The following is a 15,748-nucleotide window of genomic DNA, read 5'->3' as shown; positions in this document are numbered from 1 at the left end:
CAGTTCCTGGGGCTCCTGAGCAGCTCCTAGGCCGGCTAGTGGAGTCCCAGGAGGTGTGGGTAGGACGTGTAAGGGGGGAGGTGGGACTGCAGCTCTCTGCTTGAGTGCATTGCCTGCCGAGTACAGTAAGGGCTGCAGCGCAAAGTGACAAATATAAATGGCCACCTGCAAGTCCAGCTGTCACGTGTCTGTCTCCCCCATGGGATTCTGAACTTGGCATAGGCAGGGACCCTCTTAGCCTGGTTCTCCCTAGTCTGAATCACCCCGGGGTGGCCAACATCAGGCCAGAGCCTGATGTGTATACTTAATGACTTATTTAGTTAATTACCAAACACCTACTGTGCGCCAAGTACTCGGTCACAGCAGTAAATAAGATAGACAAAATCCTGCCCTCCCATCCCCGTGCAACCCTCACTCTTGGAGAGTGAAACAGATCACAAATGAATCAAATATGCAGTGTATGAGATGGCAATTAGAGCTATGGAAAAAAACAAAAAGGGAAGGGGATCAAACATAACGGAAAGGAAGGGGCGGGAGAGCTGTGCTTTAAATAGGGCGGTCAGGGACTGCCCTGGCAGTCCAGTGGTTAAGACTCCGTGCTTCCACCGCAGGGGGGACACGGGTTTGATCCCTGGTCAGGGAACTAAGATCCCACATGCTGTGTGGTGCGTTGTGGCCAAAAAAAATGATAGCTAGATGATAGAAAGATAGATAGATAGATAGATGATAGATAGATAGATAGATAGATAGATAGATAGATAGATAGATAGATAGGGTGGTCAGAGAAGACCTCAGTGAGAAGGGGACCCTGGGAGGAAGGAGCTGAGGGAATGCGCCATATGGACACGAGGTGGGGGAAAAGCACCCCAGACAGAGGGAACAGCGGGTGCACAAGCCCAGCCACGGAAGGGACAAGCCAGGAGGGACCAGGAGGCAGCGCAGTAACCGCCGGGCTGGGATGCAGATCCAAAAGGAGGGTGTAACCCATTCTGGGGACTCTGGCTTTTGTCTTGTAAGGTGGGAAGCTAAGGCAGGCTTTGATCAGAAGAGTGAAATGCCCTGATGATTTAAAGGATTGCTCTGACTGCTGGTTAGAAAAAAGATGGCAGGGGGCGAGACCAGAAGCAGAGAAAGCAGCCAGGAGACTGTGAGCCGCTACTAGTGGCTTGGACCAGGGGTATCAGTGGGGCAGTGAGAGTGGTTGGATTCTGGGTGTATTTTGAAAATAAAACCTGTTGCATTTGCCGACAATTTAGATGTGAGTCTAAGAAAAAGGTTCCCAGTTTGGGCCGAGGCTACTGGAAGGACGGGGCTGTCATTAGGCAGCTGGGAAGTCCAGGGGGAGAGGCTTAGCAGGGCAACTGCGGGGTTCTGGTTGCCCCTGTCTGGACCATTCACCAGACAACCAAGACACTACATCAGCGGTATGACATGTGACCTGAGCTCAGGGAGACGCTCGGCTGGAAGTTATCAGCATATCGATAATATTCAAAGCCACCGACTCGCAGAGATCACTAAGGGAGGGTGTCCAAGGAGAGGAAGTGACTGAGCGGGTCAAATGCAGCCCACAGGTCAAGTAAGGTGAGGCCAGAAAATTGATTTAACAGATCAGGTGATGGGATCCGAAGATCCCATCAGGTTTAGCACCAGAATGGTCTGAATGAAGAGGGTTCTAGGGAGAATGCAGGAAGAGGAACTGAGATAGCCAGAGAGTACGGACAGCTCCTTTAAGGAACTTTCTAATAAAGGGAGCAGGAAAGTGTGTTGTGGACAGAGAGAATATGAGGCCAAGAAAGCTTTTTTCCCCTAGATGGGAACCGTGAGAGCAGGCCAATGTGCAGAGAAGGGAAGCTGGCAGCCAGAAGGTGGGGGTGGGAATTTCTTAGCTGGGTGAGAAGGGATGTTTTCTGGTGCAGTGGAGACAGGGCACAAACATTTTATCCTAATGGGTGGGGAGGTGGAGAAGGGGGCAGAGGTACAGCCAGGGTGGTGTGGAGAGGGAGCTGCTGGGGGCCTCTCTTTCCTGTATCTGTTTTCTCATGGAAATAGGAGGCACGGCATCAGCTGGAAGGAAGGATGGGAGAAGGTTTGGAGGTGTGAGGAGAAAGGAGAAGGGGTGATGTAATCGAGGCAGTGTCTCTGGGGGCTTGAGGGCAGAGGCTCCCAGTGTAGGTCGCTCAATCCACGGACCCCCACCGCGCTTCCATTTCCTCATGTAAAATCCAAGTGACTATAGAACCTGCCTCACAGAATTTTTTGGAAACTAAATGAATTGGTATTCATAACATGCTTAGAATATTACCTGCAAAGTAGAGGTGCTATATTTTTAATTAAAACAAAAACTAAAATAAATGAGTTGGGAAGAGTGATGGCTCAGAAAACATGTGGGTTTGTAGGACAGTCTCAAGGGCCCACTGGAGGTTTGTGGTTGATAATGAAGTGGAACCAGAAAGCGTGTATGTTGTATGTTTTCCTCTTGCTGTGTGCTCAGCCACCTGGGTGCGGGAGCGGAGCTGGTGGACAGCGGGGTCTAAGCAGGATTGGGTTTTGGCCTGTGATTACAATAAAGAGTGGGGCAAGGGAGTCGAGGGTGTGAGCAGATAGAAGGCTGGACCAGGAAGCCTCAGGTGTGCAGAGCTGAGACACAGGAGGAGGTGAGTGACAGCCAGAGGTGAGAAGGGGGACGTCAACAGCAGGTGTCAGTGAAGGATGCGGGAGTTGGGGGTGAGCTGGGAAAAGGGAATGTGGTGATCAGAAGGTGGGGTGTTTGGAATTGAGATTCTGGAGGAGATAGAACTACAGGTAGTGAGAAGGTCAAGAGCATAGTGGTGGGAGTGAGTGGCTGAGAGGAAGTGGAGGTGAGGTCTTTGGAGGTAGAGGAAGGGAGAGCCCAGGGCATGTTGGAATCACCCCCGCAGGAGAACGTGACCGTATGCTCAGTCTCCAGTACGTAAAGCGTGTAATCTGATGACAGGAGCTTCTGAGACAGGCTGGGACCTGGGACCCTTTGCTGCAGTGCTTGCACCTAGACAAACATCTCCTCAAGCAGCAAAATGCAAAGACACTATAAGGGACTAAAAATAACTGCGTGCATGTGCAGCTGGGGCAAATTACGGGCAGCAAGATACAGAAAGACCAAAAAGCCCAACTGCCACTTCTGAAGAGCCGGGAGAAAAGCAGGGGGTCAGGGGGAGCAAAAGCAGGGTACTGCGCATGCCCCCTGCACACAGCACCACCAAGGGGGTCGGCAAGCCACCTAAGCTACCCCTCCGGCCAGACCCCTGGACACACCCCTGTTCTCACCCCATAGAAGGAACCAGCTCGCCGCCCCCCACAGTGAGCGAGCGAGCAAGGGAACCTGTTACTTGTTCTCACTCCCCTCTGCTGCAGCAGGGGCCCCAATAAGCCTTGCCTGAATTTCTTGTCTGGCCTGATCAATTTCTATCGATTAAGGAGGCCAAGAACCCTGGTCAGTAACACTTTGACGGTGTGTATGTATGCAGGACAGAAGGACAGCGATCTGGAAGACGCAGTGAGGAGCATGGAGGGCCCTACCCCACCTCAGGCTCCAGGTAAAGGAGAGGAAATCGAGGAAGCAGTGTCTTGGGGGACGGGGATTTTCGGCAAAGCAAGAAGAGGGAGGAATGTTTGAGAGGCGTTTGAGGACAAGGCAGTGGTGATGGACCAGGATTTCAAGAGCACAGTGAAGGATTTCAGGAGAGGAGGAAGGCAGGAACTAGGGAGGGGCTGGGCCCAGGGAAAGAGGTGTGTCTCCCAGAAGTTTCCAGTCCCTTGCGAGCAGTGGCTGTGTCCAGCTGGGCCAGCAGAGGGCGCCCAGCGCCCAGCATGAGAGCCCATGGCCTAACCACCCAGGCCAGGCAGAGCCCAGACTTCGCTGGCGGCCTGCTCCAGCCCCTGAGATGACGCAGACCCTGCCCTGCCCTCGGAGAGCCCACAGCAAGGCAGGTAAGAGCTCAGGCCTCTGCGATGAGAGGCAGGAGGAGACAAGTCACACAAGGAAGAGAGAGGCTGGGTTCTGTGGGACCCAGTCAATGGACACTGGATCCAGGCAGGCTTCCTGGAGGAGACAACTCTGAATTTGTGGTCCAATTGTAATGGGGACATGTCTAGCAAGCAGTGCATGGCTCAGCTGGGGACGTTGGGACAGGAGGCTAGTTTTTAATGTTTTTAATGTTTCCCTTGAGGCCAGGGAAAGATACGGCCCCTTCCGGTGGATGGAGGGGTCCTGGGAGGTTCTGAACAAAAGAGAGTGGTGACTAGAGTGACAGCCTCAGTTATGCTTTCACTTGCTCCAAAAGGCCCCCCTCAGGAACTACCCCAGGCTCTCGCCATCCATGAGCCTCCACTGCCCCCTCCCCCTCTTCCTGCCTGCACTTCATGGAGGAAATGAAGGCCAGGGGTACCCACCTCCTGCACCACCTCCCCACCATGCACCAGCTCTGTCCCTTCAGGCTTAAAGGGAGAAGATGTCCAGCAGGTTGAGGGACCCATCCTTTCCCCTGGTCTCCTCCAGGAACTGTGCTCTGACATTCTGTCCCCATCGTGTCCACACCAAGGCTTGCCAGCCTCTGAGATGCTCAGAGCTCTTCCACCCTGAAGATAAATGAATGAATAAACAGAACAAAGCCCCCTCTATCACTTTACATGTGCCAGCTACTGTTTTAGAAGCTGGGTTACATCATTGAACAAGGTAGACAAACTCCTGCCCTCATGTCGCCCTCACTCTTGGAGAGTAAAACATAAGAAACCACTAAGTCAAGTGTGCAATATGTGAGGTGGTGACAAGAGGCCTGGAAAAAAGTGAAAAGGGAAGGGCTGCAGGGAGACCTGCACTTTTAAACAGGGAGGTCCAAGAGGGTCAGCCCCTACGCTACTCCTATGGCTTACTGCACACCTACCGCCTCCCCTACGCCCTGCCCACTGCTCTGCCTCAGTCTCCTCAGCCCTGTTGTGCTTCTCCACTAACCCAAGGACCACCGGCATCGGAGCTGTGGGGTTGGGGCAGGGAACCAGTCTGTGAGAAGGGCCGATTCCTCGGACTGACCCAGAATCTCTACGAACGTGCCCAGGAATCTGCATTTCATGAGCTCCCCAGGAGCTTCTGAGGTAGCCCAAGGCATGGGAGCCACAGATTTACTCCCTGAAGATGTAGCACTGCTTAGAGTGGTCCAGATTGCCCAGCTCCACTCTGCAGCCGCCAGGCAGATCCATGCTTCCGTGCACACTGTTCCCTTCTGGAATGCCCTTCCCAGCGTTCTGCACCTGATAACTCATACACATCCTTCAAGACCCACTCAGAGTCACCTCCTCCAGGCAGTACTCCCAGAACAGGCAGGCCTGGGTAGCAGATGGGCAGGGCCCAGGGCTGGGATCCAAGGCACCGTTCTAATCCCAGTTCCACCACTAAACCCATGGTGTGACCCTGGGTGAGTCACTGCTCCTCTCCAAGCCCCAGTTGATTCATCAGTAAAATGGTAACAATAATTCTAACCTCAGCAGGGAGATGTGAGGCCAAACGAGATGACACATCTGAAAACGCTTTATAGCACAAACAGAGGGGAGCGCTTCATCACATTAGACACGCGTGGAGGGAGAGGGCAGACGGGGGCTGTAAATGGTCGGATGGCAGCGCCCCCTCCACACAAACACCCAACTGTATCATGGACTGGCAATTTGGATCCAAAAGACCCCAAGGACATGCACCCAATTGGCATCAAGTGCCCTGAGGTCTGGGGTGAAAGGAAAGAATCCGCAGCAGCCCCAGGGCCCCAGGGCAGGTGGGAGTGGGGACCAGGAAGAATGTGCCATTGGCAGCTTCCCAGTCACTAGCCCTCACCCCCAGGCCAAAACATCTCCATCACCTGCTGGTCAGGGTGTTAGTGGTGCAGGGAAGGCAGCCATCTGAGCCTGGGAGGAGCCCAGAAGCCCTGGAACCCAGTGCGGCAGTAACCACCTAAAAGCCCCCTCCCAGGCCTTGCATCAGCCACGTGAGGCACACAGGCAGGGCTGCTAGCCCCTTACGGGGTGAGGAAACTGAGGCCAGGGAAGATCCTACAGGGAAAAAGAGGTGGAGTCTGGCTCCCCTTCCCTAGACAGGGAAGATCAAAGTGTTCCCTGGGAGGAGTTCCCTGGTGGTCTCATGGTTAGGATTCTGTGCTTTCGCTGCTGTGGGCCGGATTCAGTCCCTGGATGCGGAACTGAGATCCCACAAGCTGCACAGCGCAGCCCAAAAAAAAAAAAAAAAGTGCTCTCTGGGAAGAGGTCGGGCAGCATTGACTGGCACCCCATTATTTCATTGGGAAAAACCGAGGCTCAGGCAGGTGGCTTGAGCTTCATAACTCAGAGGGTGAAGGAGGCAGAAGGAAAGAGGAGGCAGGAAAGGAAGAGAGGGAAGAAAACTGGAGTCACCGGGATGTCCAGCTGCTCCAGACTGGTCTACCCCATTCTAAAGAGAAGGTGGAGAGCTGGTACCCAGATGCCTCACCCAAGGGAACGCTGGTATAAACCATCCTCATGGCCCAGTCTCCTCCCATCCCAGGAAAAAACCCTGCTGCCCTTGAGCGTCCCTGGTGCTATCTCTGCCCCCGCTTCTCCAGGGCAGTTTCCTCTGATGCATCTCTGCAGGCACTACCTCCCGGGTGAAGATCAAATGAGCCAGCACATGTGCGTGACTGAGGAGGGCACTGCCGAGCACACAGAACAATGCTGGCTGTTGTCCCGACTGCCGTGTCCGCAGGCAGCACAGCTGCGACCCTGGGGACGTTTGCCAAGAAGGGGATCAACAGTGCTCCCTTAGTGCGGTTTCCCTTTCATTCTCTGCTGGCATTTTTTCCTTCTTTCCTCTGCTTTCCCCCAGGGTCACTTTCACAGAGAGAATCCCAGGTTTGTTGTGGGAAGAGATGGCTAGGCCGCTTGGGGTAAAGGTGTTTGTAGCCAATACAGGTGCTGCCCGACCGTCAGCCCCACCTGCAGACCCCACGGCTGCCCCGTCCTCCTGGGGCCTCATGCCCAGGTCCCAGAGTGGCTCTTCCTCCTGGTCATCCGGTCATCAGCCTGGAGCTGGCTGAGAACCTGCTTGGCAGGCCCGTCAGCGGAGAAGGCCTGGGCCCTAATCTGAGGGTGAGGGTGGACTGTCCTGTGGGAGCTGAGGGACATGCCTCTGCCAGGAACACAGGGTCTGGCCTCAAAGCCCAGAGGGAGAGGTGGGGCCTTCAGGGCTGCAGCAGGGGGAGGACAGGAGAGCCACAGAGGGTGTGGTCCAGCCCCTCACAGCCACACTGGGGACCTTTCGAGGTTCACCTCTCCTCACAGAGCCTCAGGTTTTCATGTTTCCCTGGCACCATGGCATCTGTCCTGCCCCCCTCATGAGGTTAGAATCATACACTGTTTTGGATGGGACCTGTGTAGGTGAAGTCCAGCCTCCCCCTGGGGGCTTGAATCTGTTCCACAGGTGGCCATTGAGCTTCCCTTGAATTCAGTGGTCAGATAGGAGTGAGTTACTTCCTGGAGGCCCAATATTTTATTTATTTTTTAAAATAGAACTAACATCATTGTTACATTTTCCTAAATGTAAAATTGTTATTTTCTGATCATTATTTACACGTTCATTATATAAATTTCAAAAAGAAGAATCTCATCACTCAGAGATAATCACTTCAATTTCTTTCTATTCATACTTTCACATAGATAAAGGATCATATTCTATATCTGTTGGGAGTGAGTTCAGCTGCAAGCACAATAACTTAAATAAATAGGAGTTAAACATTCTTACATAGCTAGAAGACCAGTGGTTGCTGGCTTTGGTTCACCAGTTTACAGGTCCAAAATCCCTATGATTCTTTTAGCATTTCCCTCATGGTTGCAAGACAGCAGCTGCAGCTCCAACCATTGCATCTGTATTCAAGGCCAGCAAAGCTAATCATTTCTGCCTTTTTAATCAAGAAAGTAAAAGCTTTTTCAGAAGTGACTCCAACAAATTTCTTTTCAGGTCTCATTGGCCAGAACTGTCAGTAGAGAATAGGATTGTCATAACTGGCTTTGGGTCAATCATAATTGATTGCCTGGGTGTAGACATGTGATCCCTCCAGACAAAATCAAGGAAGGAGGGAATTAACAGTGTTTGCTGCATTCCACTTTATAATGTCTCTTTTTATCAATTATATGTCATGAACATCTTTCCACATCAAAAAATACAGGGGCAGCGGCTTCCCTGGTGGCGCAGTGGTTGAGAGTCTGCCTGCCAATGCAGGGGACACGGGTTCGAGCCCTGGTCTGGGAAGATCCCACATGCCACGGAGCGACTGGGCCCGTGAGCCACAATTACTGAGCCTGCGCGTCTGGAGCCTGTGCTCCGCAACAAGAGAGGCCGCAATGGTGAGAGGCCCGCGCACCGCGATGAAGAGTGGTCCCCACTTGCCGCAACTAGAGAAAGCCCTCACACAGAAACGAAGACTCAACACAGTCATAAATAAATAAATAAATAAATAAATAAATAAATGTGAATTTCTTTTAAAAAAAAAAATACAGGGGCATAGGGAAAAGGGGGATATTAAAAGAAAGAAAGTAGAATGGTGGTCGCTGGGGAGCAAGGAGGGGAGAATGGGGGTTACTGTTTAATGGGTACAGAGTTTCAGTTTGGGAAGATGAACATGGAGACAGGTGGCGGGGATGGTTGCACAGTAACGTGAATGTACTAAACAAAACTGAACCGTACACTTGAAAATGGTTAAGACGGTAAGTTTTATGATATGTGTATTTTACCACACTGAAGAAGTACAGACTCAGTTATTCGTTTAATAACTATTTGCTGAGGGCCCACAGGAACCGAAGTCAGCACCGAGGACATCATATTGAACATAATAAGCAGAGTCCTGGCCTTCACGGGGCTTAATATCGGATGGGGAATGCAGAAAGTCATCCAAGAAATTCACAAGTAAATGTGAAACTGCAATGATCACATATGCTACCAAGGAGAGGTCGGGGAAGGGGGTGTGATTCAATCAGGAGGGTCTCCATTTTAACAGCCGTACACCATTCCCTCGCAGAGCTGTTGCATCGTTATTTCAACAAATCTCCTACTGCTGGATGTTTAGATTCTTTCCACACTTGAGCTGTCATAAACACTGCCACAGTAAACAGCCTTCCCAAAGTCCATCTTGGTGCACCTGTCTGATTATTTTTCCTTGGGATAGGTTCCTACGTGTGGAAGTGCGGAATCTTGGGGCAGCCCACGTGCTGAGGCACTTAGCCTACGTTGCCATACTCCTCCCCCCAAAAGCTCGCATCATTTCTATTCCCACCAGCAATGTAAGAAATCACCCTGTTCCTCCACATTCTGCCAACAGCGTATGTTATCATCATCTTTGTAAAACGTTGCCAGTGTTTCGGGGTGAACATGGTTTCTTGCTGTTTTAATTTCCGTTCCTTTGATTATTCCTTTGATTGACCATGTTTTCATTTGTTTCTTTTATGGGGTCACAGATCTTTCCTGTGAGTGAACTCCTTTTCTTTTCCTGTCTGATTTTTAGCGCTCTCTGTGTGAAGGATTGTGACCTCCGCCTGTCAGATGTTGCCGCCACTCTTTGGGCGGCTCTGTGTGTTCCAAGGTCCTCCTCCTTGGGGACTGTAGCTGTGTACTTGTCCTCCAGCCCACTGGGGCTCTCCCACTTGCTCCAGGGTGGCATCCACAGCCCTTCCTGGTCAAGTCCCCACCTACCCACCCGTGTCCTCTCTAGCTGTCCTCCCCATCTATCCTAAGCTCTGCTCACACCTACCCCTGGGTCACTCCTCAAACATGGTGGGGTGCCTCCGGGCTCCCTGCCCTTGTCTAGGCTGCTCTCCTCTCCCTTTCTCCCCCAGTGAACCCTTAGGACGTAGCTCGGTGCAAGTCTGAGAAGCTCTTGCTGACTCTCCAGGTGGGGTCAGACCCCTACTGTGCCTCCCTCTGCCCAGCACTGACCACTCTGACCTGTCACTGTTCATTCTGCAGCTACCCCAGGGGAGGGGGGCTCCAGCTAGATAGGCATGGGTCAGACGCATCTCTCTGCCCCCAGTGCCTGGCACAGGGGGTGGCACCAAGCAGGTGATTAGAGAGTGCTTGTGGCCAGAATAAATGAATGAATGAATAAATGAATGGATGAATGAATGAAATCGACCCCTGCCTGTCTCCAGGCTGGCAGACCAGGCATCCAAAGCCTGCTGTTGCCCACCTACCCTCCACCCCAGGTCTGCTCTCATCAGGGTTAACGTGAGGATATGCAGGTGGCTTGGGAGCTTTCACCATCTGCAGAATCACCTATGGGGACGGTTATCTGACCTGGGCACTTACTGGGTCCCTTGGACCCTCACCTGCCCTTCCCCTGGGCTCTCTCTGTACTGAACACTGCCTTGACCAGGGCTCTGGTGACTTGGATAGAAGATCCAGCCTCTGCCACATAGTCCGCTGCTCTGCTGGGCTGGTCTTGTGGTCAGCAATGAGGAATCTGGGACATTGCCTCCACCAAGCTTCAGTCCTGACCTAGCACCCACCCAGCTTCCCCTCCACAGTGGAAAAAGCCTTTCCCATGTCAGGTTGGGAACTGGAACCCTGCCACAGGCTGCGAGCTGGCTTTCTTGCCACCAATATGTGCCCTTCCATTCTCTTTTGCACATATTAACCAGAATATGTCCTTACCATTCCTTTCTTCATGTCACTCCTCTGCTCAAGAACCATCAGTGGATCCCACTTGCCCATCAGATAGAATGTGAGCTCTGCAGTAGGAATTCAAGAAGTCCTGTGACCAAGCTCCAGCCTCATTCTCTGACTCTGTCCACCATCACTCCAGCCAGGCTAGCCTCCTCCAGGTTCTTGGGACCACATCTTCCTCCTTCTTTTCTATGGAACTTTGCCTGCACCATGCCTTCTGCCTGAGATACCCTTGCCCTTTCGTCTTACCCAGCTAATTCCTGGCTTGCCACCCCACCTTCTCGGGGCCATCTTCCAACCTTTCCAGTCCTTGATAACTTGTTTAAAAACAAAAAGCTAAGCCCTTCTGCACTTTAGAATTACTTGGCTTGGCTTATTCACATTTCAGACCATCCCAGACCTCTCTGGGGGTATTTTAGGACACTGCGCTTTGAAAACTTCCCAGGAGAGTCTGATGCCACCAGCCCAGCTGGGTCCATTGACCTGCATTTGGGAAGTGCTAATAATACAGTGCTTGGATGCCAACCTCAAGTCTACACTGGCTCCTGATGTCTACACGTTGTGCACATTCCCTTCTTCTCTGCAAATGGTAATGATAATAACTACCGTTTACTGAGGGCTCACCAGGCACACTCTGAGCACTCGATATGCGTGATCTCATCTAATCTTCATATGCGATTAGGTAGATATTATTAATCTCACTTTATTGATAAAGAAATTGAGGACCAGAGAGGGTAAGTCTCTTGGCCAAAGTCACACAGTTTGCCAGGGGAAGCCCAGTCCCAAACTCAGGACTGGTTATGCCAAAGCCAGAGCTCTTCATCCCTGTGCTATGTGGTCTGTGCAACGGGGCCACGAGCCTTCAGGGTGGCCATGTGTTTCAGTTCAATTTGGGTCAATTCCATCCTCTTCCACCAGCACTATTGCCACTTGCTTTTGCTAAGTCCTGGGGATAGAGAAATGGGGGGATAGAGGTCCCTGTCCTTGAAGGACATCCCAGTCCAGGTGAGGAGACCAGCCCACACACAGTCACGTAAGCAGCGCTGGGACCAGAGCAGTGCACGCCCTTTGGGAAGGACACAGAGGAAAGGGTGGGATGAGGATGGGTTCTGCCCCAGGAGGGAGAGCAAGGCCAGTTCAGGCTCCAGGGAACAGGTGGAATTTGAGCCTTGAGGGATGATAGAGAAGGGGAGGAAGGGCATTAAGCAGATGGGGTCAAGGGTCAAGTTTCCAGCGGCTATGGCACTGGAGGAAGTGGTGGACAAATCGGCTGAAAAGAACCTCAAACTCCAGGCTGAGGAGTCTGGGCTTATCCTGTGGGAAATAGGGAGTCATGGAAGGTGTGAGAGCAGGCGTGTGTCCGCCCTGAGCACCAGCACAGGGAAAGACACAGGTAGATGCTTAGTGCAACCTTGCTACCTGAATTATTGAAGTGTGTCTTCCTCCTGTCCTCACTAGGGTCGGAATCACCTGGGACTACTGGACGAATCCTGCCAGAAGTGGAAGGCCCTACAGCTTCATCTCTTCTTCCCCGTTTAGCCCTTCTCTGGGAGGATGGGCAAATTATTCAACCTCTCAGAGCCTCCATTTCCTCATCTGTAACGTGGGGACGCACGCCAACCTTGCAGATTTTGAGGGTGAAATGAGAAATGTGCAGGTGAGCACAGCATAGTAGGTGATTATGGGTCTTGCTACGTGTGTGGACCAGGTGGCGTTGGAGGAAGAGCACAGGCTCCAGGGCCCATGCTGGAATCCCAGCCCGGGCCCTGGGATGCCCATCTCTCAGGACTGGTGGGAGGCCTCCATTCAGGGAGCACCTGATACTTAGCAGATGCTCTGTAACTTTGTTTGCTTCTTCGTCTGCCCAGGCACAAGTAATCCTGCTCCTTCTTAGCTCCCTGTCGCTTGCTGTCAGCTCCTCTGCCCCTGAGCGCCTGTAAAACCATAGATGTTCTGCACCCTTTGCAAAGAGCTTTCACACTCATCTTCTCCCTGGTGAATCCACTCACCCACTGTAGCATTTATAAGGCGGACAGAGTTAATCCCCACTGTGCAGGTGAGGAACTGAGACCCGGAGAGGGAAGGAAGGACACAGACGCTGTTCAAGCACCTATGATGTGTTGGAAGCATCAACTCATTAGTTCTTCATGACATCCTGAGAGGCAGGTATTATCCTTCCCACTGCATAAATGTTGATGTTGAGGCTCAGAGAGGGGCAGTGACTTGTCCAAGGTCACACAGCAAGGAACTGGCAGAGGCTGAGTGCAAACCCAAGTCTCTCTGACTCCAAAGTCTGGGATTTAGAGCAAACATTTGCAATGTGGAGTCGACGGACCTGTCCCCTAGGGCTGTTGAGAGGACTAAATGGGGTAATCGGTGTGAGGGTGACCAGCACCGTGCTTAAGGACCAGGAGTAGAAGTGGAATCTTGTCTACCTCCCTCTAATCGTATAGAGAACAGGGACAGAAGTCCAGGGAGGGTCACCACATGCCCAAGGTCACAGCAAGCAATCACAGAGCCCACGCTCACTGCCCCCAGGATCACTCTTTCCCAGTAAAGGGCAGGGGCCATCCCTCCCCAGAGAGTGGAAACTTCCCAAAGTCCCTCTGACCTGACGGGAGGGTGGAAAGAACAGGAATTTCTGCCATGGTACACCAATCTGGAGCCTGGGGCTGAGAGCTGGAATCCCAGGGTTTGCCAAGGCCATTCCACCAGGCCCTTTCGGCACCGCCCCTGCCCCCGGGGACCTGCATGAAGAAAGGGGCCATCCCAGGGGCCCATGTTCTTAGAGGACTGAAAGTTGGCAAGGTCAAGGGAACAGAGCACAATGGAGGCGGCAAATCAGAGAGTTGGGGTGGTTGGAGCTGAACAGAAGAGCAGCCGCAGACTCTTCTTTTCAAATGAAATCCGCAGCACATTCTGCCCCCCAACTGCGTGACCCCACAGTCACCAGCAGGCCCCAGAGGAGCAGGGAGGCTGAGAAAGAAGGGCAGCCTGACAGCCAGGGGCCGGCCTGCCCCTCACAGCTGGGCCCCGGTGGTCTTCTGATGAAGTCGAACAATTTCACAGAATATCAGCATCAGACAAGGCACTCTGTGACCATGATGGGTCAAGACAAATCCAGACCACCGGTAGCTACGGCTGAGCATAGCAACCAAGAGCATTGTCCAAATTACGTCAGTGACCACACAACCCTCTCCTGGCTGGAGCATGACTGCTGCTTCTTTGCCATTTGCATCCTTAGCTTGGTCTCCTACATAGGACTGATTAAGATGCCCCACCACGGATTAGCCCTGCTTCCCAACAGCATCCAATCTGGAGCCCACTTCCTCAGACCCTCCCCCAAGTCACCTCACACAAGCCCAAATCCCATATAAGTCCTTTCTCACACCCTCTTACAGAGACGCCTCATAGATCCCATGGGGTTTCTCCCCTCACTGCAATGAGCCACAAACCCAACTATTAACCACAGGCAAGCTCCTGGTGGTCCTCACCTGCAGGGCACCAGCAGATGGATCTCATCAAATCCCCCCCTGGCCCCCGGCCATCGCCACCACCACCTAACCCTGCAAAAGGCAAAGCCCAGGATCCGTCACCTCCCTCTCACAGGTGAGGAAAGTGAGGTCCAAGCCCAAGGTCACAGAGTAGGGTGAATATGTAGTTTATCGTCCCAAGGGGATACTTTCGAGGGTGAAAGGACGCACTACTGCTAACTAGGCAGGGACAGTGGGCCTAAACCAAGACTTTCCCGGGCAGGCCAGGCGAGTGGTCTCCCAATCAAGCAGCAAGAAAGCAGGGGAGCCGGACGGGGGTCGAAGCCCGGCCCAGCCATCTGTGTCCCTGCGCCCTCCCGGGGACAGGGTTCTCTCCGAGGACGGGCCTGGCAACCAGAGACTCCTGGTTCTCCGCTGAGGTCTGGGGGTGCCCTGCAGTGTGATGCCTGGGCGTGGGCCACACCCAGGTTTCCACGCACACAGCTGTCCCAGCCGGCCACGCCACCGTGTTTGGTGTTGGCTTTCCAGAGAGTTCCCTCAATGATGCCTCGTTTATCCTGCCCAGAGGGGGACTGGGGGTATGGGAGGGGTTCACATAAAAGAATTTGCAGGTGAATGAAGGTGACCGCTCTAAACACTGAAAACTTTTTTATTTTAGCCTTTCACACTGGTGTTCTTTCTGATGCCGTCACCCCTTCCCTGCGTGAGTGAGCAGAGAGCAGGAACGGGCCATGAGCAGGAACATCTGTTACAGCAGAGGCTTTCCTACGGGAGGTAGCAATGACCCAGAAAGGAGAAGGAGGGGGTCCTAGGGGCGTGCCCTTCCCTTGGCCGTGACCCCAACCCTGACCCAGAGGCCCAGCCCAGGTGAAGGCCAGCCCTCTCAGGAGGCCCAGGCTGCAAGCTCTGAATGTGGGGACGTAGGATGAGGTAGTGCCGCCATCCCTTTGATGGGGCGCAGAGGGGCTTTGCAGAGATCAGCCTAAGAAAAGCGTCACACGGTGATATCTCCAGGGGCTGCTCAGGCAGCTGGAGCTATTTGTCCCTGCGCTCGATGGCCCCAACGGTTGTGTGGGTGTCACTCTGCTGCCTCTGGTGTGACAATTTTTAACTCCTCTGTTCCCACCTCAGTTTGTGCTCTGCACTCTGTGCTAACTTACAAGACACCAGGCTCAGTGGACTGGGAGCCCTTCGAGGGTGAGAACTGTCATCAGTTTGTGTCTCTTTCCTCCTAAAGATCCCAGCTTAGCGTCTGGCACACAGTAGATGCTCAGTAAATGCCACCTGAACCAAGTTAGTTAAGTCAGGAGTCTGAGACTCAGGGAAGTGGGGGAGGCAGCATTCCCTGCAAAAGGCTCGTGGGTTCTGGTCACTTCTGTACATGCTCGGTGACCACCAGCTGGGCACAGGAGAGACCGAGGTGAGTAAAGCAAAGGTGCTGACCTTGAGCAGGCAGCCATGCTCCATGATAAATGTGCAAGGCCCAGAGACGGCCCAGAGATGGCACACGGGAGCCAGGACTAACTCGGCCCAGAAACGGTGACATCAG

Source organism: Eschrichtius robustus, chromosome 3, assembly GCF_028021215.1.
Source record: "Eschrichtius robustus isolate mEscRob2 chromosome 3, mEscRob2.pri, whole genome shotgun sequence".
NCBI classification, from domain to species: Eukaryota; Metazoa; Chordata; class Mammalia; order Artiodactyla; family Eschrichtiidae; genus Eschrichtius; species Eschrichtius robustus.
This window is presented reverse-complemented; position numbering follows the sequence as displayed.